The sequence below is a fragment of the Leptonychotes weddellii genome, chromosome 14, assembly GCF_054177405.1.
Source record: "Leptonychotes weddellii isolate Sample4059 chromosome 14, ASM5417740v2, whole genome shotgun sequence".
Lineage (NCBI taxonomy): Eukaryota > Metazoa > Chordata > Mammalia > Carnivora > Phocidae > Leptonychotes > Leptonychotes weddellii.
Window position 1 is genome coordinate 69,062,924 of NC_138382.1, and position 13,499 is coordinate 69,076,422.

Sequence of the window (13,499 nt, forward strand, 5' to 3'; positions counted from 1 at the left end):
ATCCAAGGAAGGGGTAGCAGCCAGAGCAGTATACTTGGGCTAGGAAGACCCTGGCTCCAGCCTTGACCCACCACACCCCACCCAAGAGACTGAGACACGTTGACCTTCCCCTCCCCAGCTCACCTATAGGGGAGGAAAACAATAGCAATAAAACTTGCCCACCTCCCGGGGCTGTCATGCGGACTGAGATAGTGCTTGGGAAAGCACTTTGTAAAAAGCAAATTGTGTTATATAGAGTAGCCTATTATTTTTAATGCCCAAGGAAATCACCTCAACGAGTAACTTCAATTAAAAAAGATGCCAACCAAGTATCAAGCACCATTAGGACAGCTCTTGAATAAGAATGCCACAGTGTACCTGCTCTTGGGAAACCCTTGATGACGCCCCCAGGCAGAGTTAATGGATTTCTCCCCAGTGTCCCCTCTGCACTCTTGTTGACGCCTGTAGTACAGCGACTGACTTGTAGGGCATTTATGCTTACGTGACTGCCTCCCCATCAGACAGAATGCTTCAGGGTAGACATACTTTAGTCTTTCTGCCCTCTCCCTGGTCCACCATCTGTGGTAGGCAGCCTCTAAGATAGTCTCCGATTATCCCTGCCTCCTGGAATTCGGACCCTTGTATAGTCTTCTCCCACAGCTGGCACAGGCTTGGTCTGTGGAACCAATAGCTACAGCAGAAGAAGTGATGGGATGTCGAGACTGTGGCTTCTGTCTTGGGCACACTGTGCGTGTGTGTGTGTGTGTGTGTGTGTGTGTGTGTGTGGCTAGCTCCCATCTCTCTCTCATCATCATCACATCACTTTGGAGAAGCATAGGGAGAGGGAAGAAACCAAAGCCTCCCGCCAACAGCCATGGGAATGAGCTTGGAAATGGGTCCTTCTGCCCCAGTCGAGTCTTCAGAGGCTGTGGCCCTGTGAGAGACACTGAGCCGGAACCCCAGCTAAGCCACTCCCCGATTCCTCATCCTCAGGAAGTGTGTGAGTAATAAATGTGTGATGATTTCAGCTGCTAAGCTTTGGAGAAATCTGTTACATAGTAGTAGATAATGACTACACTATGCCAGGTTTATAACAGTGCCTTAGAGAATGAAAGCATCCTGAGAATGAAGGAATTTAAGATGAATATATCCTTATAAGAAATTTAATAATTATTATTTATTAAGCACTTAATTGTGTGCCAGATATCTTACATATATGCCTCCATTTTGCACTTGAAAAAAAAAAATACAGTTCTGTTGCTGGTAAGTGGCAAACCCAGAATTTGAAGTCATGTTGGTCTGTCTCCAAAGACTGTGCTCTTTTGGCTCACTAAGCTGAATGGATGGATAGATGGATTAATCTATGAAAAAAAAATGAGCACGTATATCTCTGCAAAAAAAGAGCTGTGGTTAATACTTCAAGGAAGATCATAGGGCAGAAAAAGTCCAGAGAAGACAAGTTAAGACAAGGAAAGGACTGAGCAATTGCCCTTCAAGGATAGACTGAAAACTTAGCACTCTTTTCTTCAATCAGGAAAGCAAGCAGACAAAGAAAATACTGGCAGAGATCCATCAAATGCTGAAGGGTGTGACCAGATGGAACATGGCTCCATCTGCCAAATCTGAGCATATCAAAAGAAGGTGAGCCCCCTTTTAAGCCTGAGAGAGGGAGGCTAGCTCACTCTTCTCTTGTTCACATCTCAGCTAATGGCATCACTATCCTCCCAGACAGGTGAGAAGCACCAACCACCCAACTGAGGGGCCACAGGGAGATTCCAGGCTCCCACCTACCTATGGAAAATCGGCTAACGAGACCTCCCCATGCTGGGGAGGGACTGACCAGCTTCCTGACCACAGCATCTCTGGATGGGGCTGGGGGGAAAGACTACACATGGGGCAACTCCAAGCCTGTTTCCTCAGCAAGAACAATAATGACAATGCGATTTGGGTTACTAGATGGATTAATAATGCATCTGAGCCACCTAGCACTGTGCCTTGCACACAGTGCCAATTATACAGTAGGTGTTCAGAAAATGCTGATTTCTTTCTTCTCCTCCATGCTTTCCCATCACCCTTCACCCCATACCTATTGGCTGGTAAGACAGTACACAAAGGAGATGGTGGACAGAGGTGTTTTCCAGGGCCAGTTTAAGGTTAAAGGTGCACAAGGTATATTCAAAGTATTTGAAGACATGTAAGTCTTCTTGGGTATGCACCTAACCTCTGGGGAAAGCCTGTACTCACACAAAAGCTCCTTGACTTGACTTCCAGAACCTGGGTTCAAATCTCAACCCTGCCAACTTCTAAGGCTTTTGGTTTTAACATCTGAGAAAGAGGACTAGCAAAGCCTCCATCACAGAAGGTGTCGGGAAGATTAAAAACAACTACATAAGTGAAAGAATGTTTGTGACTAGCCTGGCACATAGAAGGAGCTAAGTTAGTCCTATTATAGAATATTGACAGTGAGCATCCTGGATTGTTCTTCACCTAATTAAGTCCCATGGTGAGAGAGGCAGAGAGGAAAAGTCCCCAGACATCTCCCCTGGTAGAGAAAGCAGAGGCTGGCCCTCAACAAATCCACCTCTTCAAAAACAGTAGTGAATCAAACATAGCTCCAAGGATTCAGGAACCAGCCTGGGGTTGAGGCAGATGCATTATCTGTGTGAGAGTCCAGCAGGACCAGTTGTTTCTGCTCTAGAGGAGGTAAGTTGAACTGAGGAGGGGCCATTTGAGCTGGGTGTGAAATAGGTGTTTGCCAGGCAGAGATGAGGAGAAAGGGAAATCAGGTGGAGGGCAGAGTGCATGCAAGGCAGGGATTCTGGAAACCATGAGAAGTTCCACATACCTAGAGCCTAGGGTAAGTAGGGGAGATAAAGCTGGAGAGGTCTCCATGACCCAGACAGGTCATGAAGGGCTCACAGGGCAAGCTGACAAGCTTGAACTTGTTTCTGCAGGTAGAGGAGAGCCAAGGGAAGTGCTCCAGCAGGGCTATGCCAGATCTGGCTAGAATGGAGAATGGAGGGGAGGTAGAGAGAGACTGAGGGCAGCCAGACCCATGAGGAATCTGGCCAAGGCTAGGAGAGAGGGGACAGGGTGGAGTGGCCATGGGGCAAGTAGAGAAAGAGTGCATTACGAGTAGGGGTGAGGGAAGGCACAGAGGTGGAAGAGCACATCGCCAGTTTCATGGGTAAGAACTGCTCTGACAGCCAATGCACTTTAAAGAAACCCCTTCATTCATGCCCATGGGCTGACAGTCCTCTCTCACCTCCTCCAGATTCCTAGTTGTTGGAGACTCTGAATGGAGAGGATCCCACACGGATAACTAGCATCCTAAGGAGCCTTCCAATTTAATAAAGTCGCCTTCTGGCTCCAATGGGTTCCCCAGGAAGGCAATAATTATTCATCCTCTAATAGAGCCAATAAATATAGGAAAAGGATAAGTAATTAACAACCTTTTGCTGGAAAGTAGCAATTCTTGTGATCTATGAAGTTTCCTTTTCCTGTTCACTTCTTCGTTATTGCAAATATGATATTCTAGATAAGCGCACCATTGCCGTTCACTGAGTTAATCACCAAAGTACGTTGTATTTTTTTTTTATTAAATCTATTCATTATAATTGACTCATATGAATTAGAACTGGAAGAGCTGCAGGGAGGCCTGCATCCACCTTGCTTCTGCTTCTGATCATAACACTTCTAATGAGATCAGAATTGTTACCAAACAATTGAACTATAGAAAAAAAGCCCATGTTAGCAGGAGGGGAAGAGAACCTTGCCCCTTTCATAATTTCAAAGCCCCATAGCAATCTCCTCCAGTTATTTATTCTGGTGTCTAATTTCCCACTCGTAAAGAATCTTTATTAGTAGTAATTATACCAACCAAGAGAAAAAGAAAAACTTCACAAAATTCTAAAGTGATTTACCTCTTGGCTTGCAGTTTTAATTAAAATTCCAGTTTATTTGGCAAATTGCTCTGAAAAGATTAGATACCAATTTAGCACTATGTTCTTTTTTTCCACTTTTCAATTCATAAGGGTGACACAAACAACAAGATACCCACATTAAGTGACTCGTACTCCATTCCGTTATAATTCGTCTATGGAAAAGAGTTCCAGTATCAATTATAAATTAACTCTATGATGTTCTGCAAAATTATTGATGGGGTTTAGGGCAGGCTGCCCCAAAATATGCCACTCTGGCATATTACTTTGAATTAAAGTTACATAAGAAACAGTCGATGCAGGAAGGATGCTCTGACCGTCCTTTGTCTCCCTGAGAGCAGAAAATAAATCTCCCATGTGAAAGGTGCCCTCTTTATACCAAGAGGAAAGGAGAAATTCTTACCACCAGCAAGAGAGAATTTGGAACCCTGAAGACTATGTAATCAAACCTTGTTACTTCCTCTCTAATTTACTACCTCAAGCTCAAACTTCTTTGTCTTGTCAATTCCTCACAAATTTATTGTTTATTGTCAAAAAAGTATAAAAGTTATCTGTTTGGTTACTTCTTTGGGTCTCATATCTTTGGGGCCCCTGTACGTACAAAATCAATGCAAATTTGTTTTCCCCTGTTAATCTCTCCCTCGTACAGGGGGTGTCTCAGCCAACGACCCAGAAGGGTAGAGAGAAATTTATTTTTTCTTCCCTATACTATCAACAGCTCTCTACTCCATCACCATGGGTAAATGATATCAATTCACCATTAGTCCCCAAATTACCTCAAAGACTTCCACACCAAAACTTTAAGTGTGTTTATTAGCTGAAATGGAAACAAGGCAAATCAGGTTTCCATTCCAGCAGCACTTCCGTCCCAGCTAGGATTACCAAGCGACTTTGCCAAAGTCAAGCCCAGACCTCTTATAGCAGCTCATCCCCAGTTAACCAGAAACCCAGGCCCTTTCAGGACTGCCCACGTGGCAACTCCACCAGAAAGCTGCTCTAAAGGCACCATGGTTTAGCTGGAACATCAATGCATTAGCTCAGCACACAAGCACGTCGTGCCTTTGAGCCAGGCGGTATGCTTAGGGAATGCTGAGAGGTTCCACGTGTGGGTCAAAGTGTCAGTGATGGGAGACAAAAGCTGGAGAGGTAAAAACCGGAGGATGAATGAAAGAGTCTTTACCTTCAGAGAGCTCACAGCATAGCAGCTGAGTTAGACACACAAACAGATCATTGGATGCCTGTAGTCACCATCCTACCAAGCATCTACTATATGCCTGCCCCCGAGCTGAGCTCTTTACCCACATGGTAACGTTTAATCTCCACACAGCTTATGAATAGCTGTCATACTCCCATTTCGCAGAAGAGGCAACCAAGGCTCAGAGGGGTAGGTGACATTTGAGCTGACTCTTGAAAGAGAGAGAGATTGCCAAGGCTACAGAGGGAAAGGGGTCGCCTGGGAGGAAGCAAAAGCATGTAAAAAGGCCAAGCAAGAGACTGGAGACCAGTCCTCCTCTGTCTGTGGCCATGAACTCTCTGACCTGCCTTGGGCATTATTGGATCTCTTTGGGGCCTGTTTCCCCATTTGCCACATGCAAGGTACTTCCGATTCCGCAAATCTATGAGGGCCTGCTCTTCTTTCCCAACAACTGATTATGATTTGTGTTGACCCTAAAGCACCCAGTGCTGTCTTAATAATAAAACCAAGGGATTTACTAGATAAAGAAGGACAAGCTCTACCACCCTGAATTCATTTGCTCCTCTGACCCCTGAAACCACCTGTAACCTCCCAGAGACATCCCACTGCCATGACAGCCTCAAGCCAGTCCACCACATAATGTTAAGAAGAATTAATACTATTGTACCAATAATGTCTATAATAATAAGATTGTGACTATGATTTATTGAGTCAATTTATTGTGTCCATATTATGTGCTGTGTACTTTACATATGCTACCTCAATTCACCCTCACAACAACACTATCAAGTAGGTAGAGATATTGCCATTCCATTTCACAGATGAAGAAGCTGAGGCTCAAAGCAATTAGATAACTTAGTCTTTAGTGTAAAGACTACTTTAGCAGTCTTTAGTAGTAGTAGAGCAAGGAACAGAATCCAGCCCCATTAAGTCCTCAGTCCCCAGAGAACTAAGCCTAGGAGAAATGAATGAGGTTCGTTTAACAACCATAGAATTCCAGTGACGCACACCATACCAAGGCTGGTGTGTGTGGGAAGGGGTAGGGGAGGGCCCAGAGTAAGGGAGTTGTCCCCACCTGGGAGCTCTCCAGAGTGCTGAACTGCCTCTGCCCAAGTACTCTGAATCAGAGCACTGACATCTGCTGGGGTGCCTCTGTCCGTCCTAACCCTCGCCTCCTGACTTCAGTGCCCACTGGAGCCACTAACAGATTAGAGTGAATTTTACATGGAGTACATCTGGGAGAGAAACAGTTAACTTTTATAAGTACTGAGCTTGAGGGGACAACAAGACGTCTAATTGGAACTATCCCACAACAGATTAGAAATACAGGAATGGGAGTAGAGAAAAGTCAAAGCAAGAGGTGAAAATTTGGGAGTCATGGAGGAGAGAACTGACGAAAGGGTGAGTGTGTTTTTGGAGTGCTTACTGAGAAAGAAAAGCAAAGGGCCAGGGTCAGAGGGCCTTAGCAGTCCTAGACAGTGGGTACCAGGAACAAATAAGCAAACTCTCCAACTCCAATATTGCACTGAAAGGTGTTCAGAGAGCACAGAATTTAGTTTCTGTAGCTTTGAACCTGTGAAAAAATAACCATCACCACTCCTCAACCTCCCCCAAAAAAGAATAAGAAATGACAGTACACAAGGGAAGAAAAAATAGAAATTAGCCTGCCATAGGTGACATGATTCAAGTTAATCAAGGTCACATTCACTCTTACTTCAAGTAAAATGGCTCCTTATAAACTTGAGAAAGACCCTGAGCCTCCCTTTGGCCTTTCAGACCATAGAACTTAAAGGCTTCCATGACAGGATATTTATAAACACATCTCTCTCCCTGCTGGTAAAAGAGGTATTAGAAAATCACATTTATTCTCTGGCTCCATCCCCACCTCTACCCTCCTACACACCTTACATAGGAATAATTATACTCTTTTACCAAGTTAGTCTTTATTCAAGTAAACATGACGTGCATCAAGCACTGGGGATTCAGAGAAGAAGGTACAGTCCCTGTCTTTAGGATGTGAACTTGTAAATAAATCACTCATGCAACGTGGCAAACACTCTAGCAGATGAGAGCCAAAGGGCTATGGGAGCATGGAGCAGGGTGTGAGTTCATCTTCTGGGAGGAGACACGTGGTTCGCTAGAAATTTGAAAGATGAGCTGGCATTTGCCAAGCCCAGAAGGCATGAAGGTTGTCTAGGCTGGAGGAGCCCCATGCACAAAGGCACAGATGCGTGAGGGAGCATGATTAGAAGTCTCTTCGGGGCAGGAAAAGCATCTCAGTTATTTCTGTATTCCCGGTGCCTCCACCCAGTGTCTGGGAGGGAGGGGCAAGTCGCAGATGCTGGAGGAATGAGTGGCATGCGGTTCAGTGTGGAGGGAATAAGGCATGAGATGGGGTCTTGCAACAGAAGGGGAACTGAGTGGAACCAGAATCTCTAAGCCTCAAAACAAATCCTGATGTGAAACTGCTCAGGTGTACAGCAGACATGTGCGGGCGTTGGTCATCCATCTCTCCAGCCCAGGCTCTGATAACAACTCTTGCAGGTGAACAAGGCAGCTGTGGGAAAGGAAATGTACCCCCTCAACGTGGGCCAGTTCGAGAGCAATGGTCTAGTTCTCAGCCTAGAACCCACCTCACTGTTTCGGATTTTGAAAGGAATTATCAGCAAAAAACAATCCAAATGTGATGGGAGTGGAGGTGAGAGCGTATGGGCCTCCTTATCAAATTTTGGGGTCTCCTTTTGTTTCTAATGTTGAACTATACTGTCAAGTTACAAATCTTCTCATTATTCACAGCTCAGCACAGCCAAGAGCTGTAGCAAAACCCACTGCTTCACTAGCTCCTTGAGATGAGAGCTGTTATTCCTCTACTAAGTATTTAAGCAACACCTTTTAATTTATCTTGTGAACTCAGAACAAACTGATTGATGGCCTAGCTCAGTTGCCAATGACAGTTGGTATTTCCCTGATGACCAGACAATGAGGCAATTGCATTAAGTATATGTCACCCTGCTCCGCTGACATGGCCTATTAAGACAAAGCCAGCCCACTCATAGCTTTCAGTTGGTTTCCACCGAGTCCAGGTTTTGAAGCACTCTGGGACGAGTTTAAACACTACTGTATTTTTGTGGTGTTATAAATCTGGTGCTTTTCTGGAGCATCCTGAAGAAACGGGGCCAGTAAAGTTAGCTTTGGAAAAAAATCTGTATTCTATTACAAATGATGATTAGTAGAAATACTCTAGGATTAAGAATCAGGGGCCCAAGATTCTAGTCCAGATTAATTAATTCATCCACTCAACAAACATTCATGAGCGCCTAGTATGTGCTAGCTCTGGGCTAAAGGCTGAGATAGAACAATCTGCTGAGTTTTTACTATGTGCCCGGCACAGTTGTAAGCACTTCACATGTCTAAGATCACTCAATGCTGCTAACATTATCATCTCCATCTTACAGAGGAGGAATGGACACACAGAGAAGTAAAGTAACTTGCCCCAGTTTGTTTGTTTGTCTGTTTGTTTTAGAAAGAGAGAGCACATGAGCCCGTGCACATGAGAGCAGGGGTGGGGAGGTGGGGGGAGGGGCGGAGGGAGAGAGAATCTTAAGCAGGCTCCACACTCAGCACAGAGACGACGCAGGGCTCGATCTCACAACCTGAGCCAAAAGCAACAGTCAGACACTTAACCGACTGAGACACCCAGGCACCCCGGTTGCCTCCATTTTTAACTTCCTAAGTGGCAAAGCCAGGGCACAAACCCAGCCAGTCTGACTCCAGAGATTAGTAAGATGAAGCTCCAGCCTTAGCGAAGCTCAGTTTCTTGGAGGGTTATACAGCTATGTGCCCTTAATGGTTCTATCACCCAAGGAAAAGCTTTTAATCTCTCTGTATTCGTTTTCTATTGCTGCCCCCCCCTCCAAAAGAACACAAACCTAGTGGCTTCAGACAACACCCATTTATGGACTCACAGTTCTTAGGTCAGAAGTCCACCATGGTATGGCTGGGTGCTCTGCTTAGATCACCACAAGGCTGAAGGGCAGGTGTCGCTCGGGTTGCAACTCCAGTTTGGGCTCAGGGTCATCTTCCAGTTCACTGTATGGAAGCATTCATCTCCTTGCCGCTGTAGGACTGAGGTCCTCATTTTCCTTAGAGCTGCCAACCGGGGACCATACTCAGCAACTCGAGACTGCTCACAGTTCCTTGCCATAGTGAGCCCCAAGGGCAGTTCACAAAAGTGGATGTTGGCTTTCTTCCAGACTAGCTAAAGCACATCTGTCTGACTTCTTCTCCTGCAGCCCAGCCAGAGAAAAATGCTTTGAAAGGGCTCCCCTGATTAGGTCAGGCCCACCCAGGGAAATGTTTCTTTTGCCATATGATGTCACAAAATCATGGGAATGATAGCTTATCATATCCACAGGTCCCACCCTCACTCAAACGGAGAGGATTATACATGGGTGAAGGCCCCTAGGGGTCATCTTAGAATTCTGCTTACCACACTTTCTGAGTTTTTCCATTCCTGGTCTGAGGCTAGATTAGATGATGGTGGTAATACCACATATATAGTGATTTACAGTTTAATAAAGACCTTTCCACATATATTATCTCACTGGAACCTTACAATGCAGAGATTGAGGTGCTCTGGGAGCGAAGGTTAGCCTCACTGTCAGGAAAAAGAATCTAAGGGTTAGTGAAGTTAATAACCTTTGGCTTGCTACACTGCGAGAGCAAAGACTTTAACTCAAGTCTTCTGATTCCAGCACCTGAGCGCCCTCCTACAGCCCATGCTGCCATATTGATCTGAGAGGACCAGATACATTCTGGTGCCAGTGCCACAAATGAAGTGAAAAGAACACAGACTCTGGAGTCAAACAGATCTGGGTTCAAATCCAAGCTTGCCCCTTATTAGCAATAGGGTCTTGGGCAAGTCACTTTCCTTTTCTGGGCATCCTCATCTTTAAAACTGGGCAGTTGGACCACATGGTCTCCAAGGGTTTTTTTAGGCTCAAATGAGGAAAAAACGGCTTCAATTGCACTATGGAAGATTATTAGCTCCACGCTTCCACTCTCTTGGTTGAAGGAGAACCTCATAACCCTCTTCCAGGTATCCCTGTAGTTTGGGGGAAGGTTTCCATTTTACTGGATTCCTACAGCTACCATAACCAATTATCACAAATTGGGTGGCTTAAAACAACAAAAATGTATTCTCTCACAGTTCTGGAGGTCAGAAATCTGAAACCAAGGCATTGACAGGGCTGTTCCCTACTGAGCGATCTGAGAGAGAACCCATTCCATGCCTCTCTCTTGCTTCTGGTGGATGCTGGCAATCTCAGGCGTTCCTTGGTTTGAGATGCATCACTCCAATTTCAACCACTCCTGCCTCTGTCTTCACATGGCCTTCACCACTGTGTGTCTCAATGTCTTCTCCTTTTCTGTTTCTTGTCAGGACACTCATTGGATTTAGGTCCCAACCTTAATCCAGGATCATCTCATCTCAAGATCCCTAACTTAATTACATCTGCAAAGATTGTATTTCCAAATAAGGTCCCTTTCACAGATACTGGTCAAGACTTGGACGTATCCTTCAGGGGGGACACAATTCAACCCACATCATAAATGGATGTATGCATCCCACCATTGATGGAATATAGGTGCTTTCCAATTCTTCCTCATTACAAAGAACACTGCAATAAACATCCTCATTGTATCTCTTTGTGCACATGGATAAGAACTGTTCTCTAGAAGTGGAATTGTTTGGGTCACAGAGTATACACACTTTCAACTCTGCTGGCTACTGCTACATATTTTTGCCAATCGAATCAATGTGAAATGGTAGCTTATCGTTATTTTAATTTGCATACTCATCATAATACTAGTGAGACTGAATTTTTTTTCAAATGCTTATTGGACATTTGACTTTCCTCTTTCAATAGCTTAAAAAAAAACCCTCTAAATAAGTGATTCTCTATCAAGATTATCCAGGAGCTTTTCAAAAGTACAGAGATGCTGATTTAGTAGAGGTGGGCTGGGAGCTAGAAATCTAAAGGCTAAAACACTTGCCAGGAGGCTGAGGCACAGCCCCAGGGAAAGACCACTGTGTGAAATGTAGTCATGGGTCTTATTGGCACTCGGTTGTTATGCTCTCGGAGTGCACTCAGGGCACCATCTCATACAAAACCTTGAAACTGCATTGAATCAGGGGTGTTGATAGAGCAATGCCAATCACTCAGGGGCTCCTTTATGAAGGCCCTTGGGGGAGATTTCTCCCAGCTTTCAGTGCATTTCTCTTAAGCAATATCTTTTATTTTATCTGCCGGCACCATGACTTCACAGCTTGGCGTGTTTCTGTTTTTCCTTGGTAACCAGAAATCCCAGAACCAAATCTGTGTCCCATCATAAAGACTGTGCAAAATCTTTACATCTCACGTTTCTTTTTTTTTTTTTTAAGATTTTATTTATTTATTTGACAGAGAGAGACAGCGAGAGAGGGAACACAGCAGGGGGAGTGGGAGAGGGAGAAGCAGGCTTTCCGCTGAGCAGGGAGCCCGGACGCGGGGCTGGATCCCAGGACCCTGGGATCATGACCTGAACCGAAGGCAGACTTTTAAGGACTGAGAGCCACCCAGGCGCCCCAAGATCTCACATTTCTGGATACTAACTCTTCTCGGATTTCATCTTATTACACCATTTTTAGTGTTCCTTTGCCCTGACTTCTTAACTTAAACTTAAAAAAAAACAAAAAAAACTTATAATAATCTATGTATTTTTGAAAGCCACTTTACATACTTTTGGGGAATAAGATAGGCAAAAATACATATTAAAATAAGCTTATATTTTACCTTGCAAGATGTAAGCGATAATACACAATTTATGCTGAGATAAGGCCCTCCTTTCAAAACTGACCTATTTTCAAAACTCATCAATGATAATAACAGTTCTACTGTTGTTTAACTAGAAAAAAATATTTCAAAGATGAACTATTCACAACATATCAGTGAAAATGATTAACGCTAGAAAATGGGTCACATAAATTGGCTAGCTGTAGCCATTCAGGTGCAGAAAAGACAGGATTGGGTTTTGCAACACAATACCATTCATTTCCAAGTGACTGTCATTGAGTTTCCAAATGGTGCAAAAGCAATTGCATTTATATGAGACCTCCTATATTTAGTTTGGTGCTTTAGAAGGAAAATTAATTTTCAAGAACTTTCACAAAGTTTTTTTACAAAGCAGTTTTAACTTCTTGGTTCCTTGGTTCCTGTGTCCCTTAAAACAACAGGAAGGCATGCTAATGCTTGCTTCGATGTTACTTTAATTCCTTCAGCAAGCTACTCCATGGATGGCCGGCCAATTCACCCCAGTTTTCACAGTTTTTAACTGGTTTTAAAACTGAAAGACTAGTGCCCCGGGGCACTGCCTCCGTCCTGGTCAAACTGGGATAGTTGGTCGCCCGGGCACTGGGGCACCTTCCATCTGCCACTGTGTCCGAGGAAGAGCCATTAATGGTAAATCCTTCTCCTACACTTCAAGTCTGAATGGCAGTCACATCCCCAAGTGGGTCCCAACTGGGAGGGAAACAAAATAAAATTCTGAATTTGCTTCACCTACTAACACCAGCCTGGATTTCGCAAAAGATTAGAAGAAATCTTCACAAGACAATGTTCGCATTCTCCTTCTAAAGAATTCCAGGAAAAGAGAGTCTGTAAAGCTACCTTTGAAACCCATCTTACCACCCATGATCTTTTAAAAATATTAAGTTCGGTCTACAGTGATATCGTTTTGATTCTCAGCACCGAACTGAATAAAGAAAACGTAAAGATATGCTATCCACAGGCAGTCAGGTACAAATTATTAGAGACTTCGAAGTGGGTCACCAGAATAAAATTAAAAGACCACAGAAGACAATCTTTGGACTTGGGGGGGGGTGCGGGGAGAAAGGTAGACTGAATTCTAACTAAACCTTTAAGAATATTAGAAACCTTTTAGAATAGTGTGTTGAGCAAACAGCCTTAAAGCCTATTAATCTATTCCATTCAACACTAATAATCATAAGTAGGTCCTCCAAAGGAAGTGTTAAAAAAAGAAACAACAGGCTCCAAATGGATTTTCAGGCTCGCCAGGAATGTAATCTCTAACCAGTCCATCTGGAATTACCTGATCCATACTAATAAAGTAATCTGCCCGACAAAACCCTGCCTTTCCCCAAAGGAAGGTGATCTTGCCCGAAACAATCCACTTTTTGTTAGAAATTTCTTTTTTCTGCCCCCTTCTGCCTATAAAAGCCTCTCATTTTGTACAGCTCCTTGGAGCTACTTTCTATTTGCTGCATGGAATGCAACCTGAATCATGAATTGTTGAATAAAGCCAAAGAGGTCTTTGAATTAATTCAG

At 44.1% G+C, this 13,499-nt stretch overlaps 1 protein-coding gene across 4 annotated transcripts in view; it reads right to left on the reverse strand.

Moving 5' to 3' along the window:
* Positions 1 to 13,499, reverse strand: part of TTLL11 (tubulin tyrosine ligase like 11) — a 213,588-nt gene that overhangs the window by 174,161 nt on the left and 25,928 nt on the right. The window lies entirely within an intron of this gene.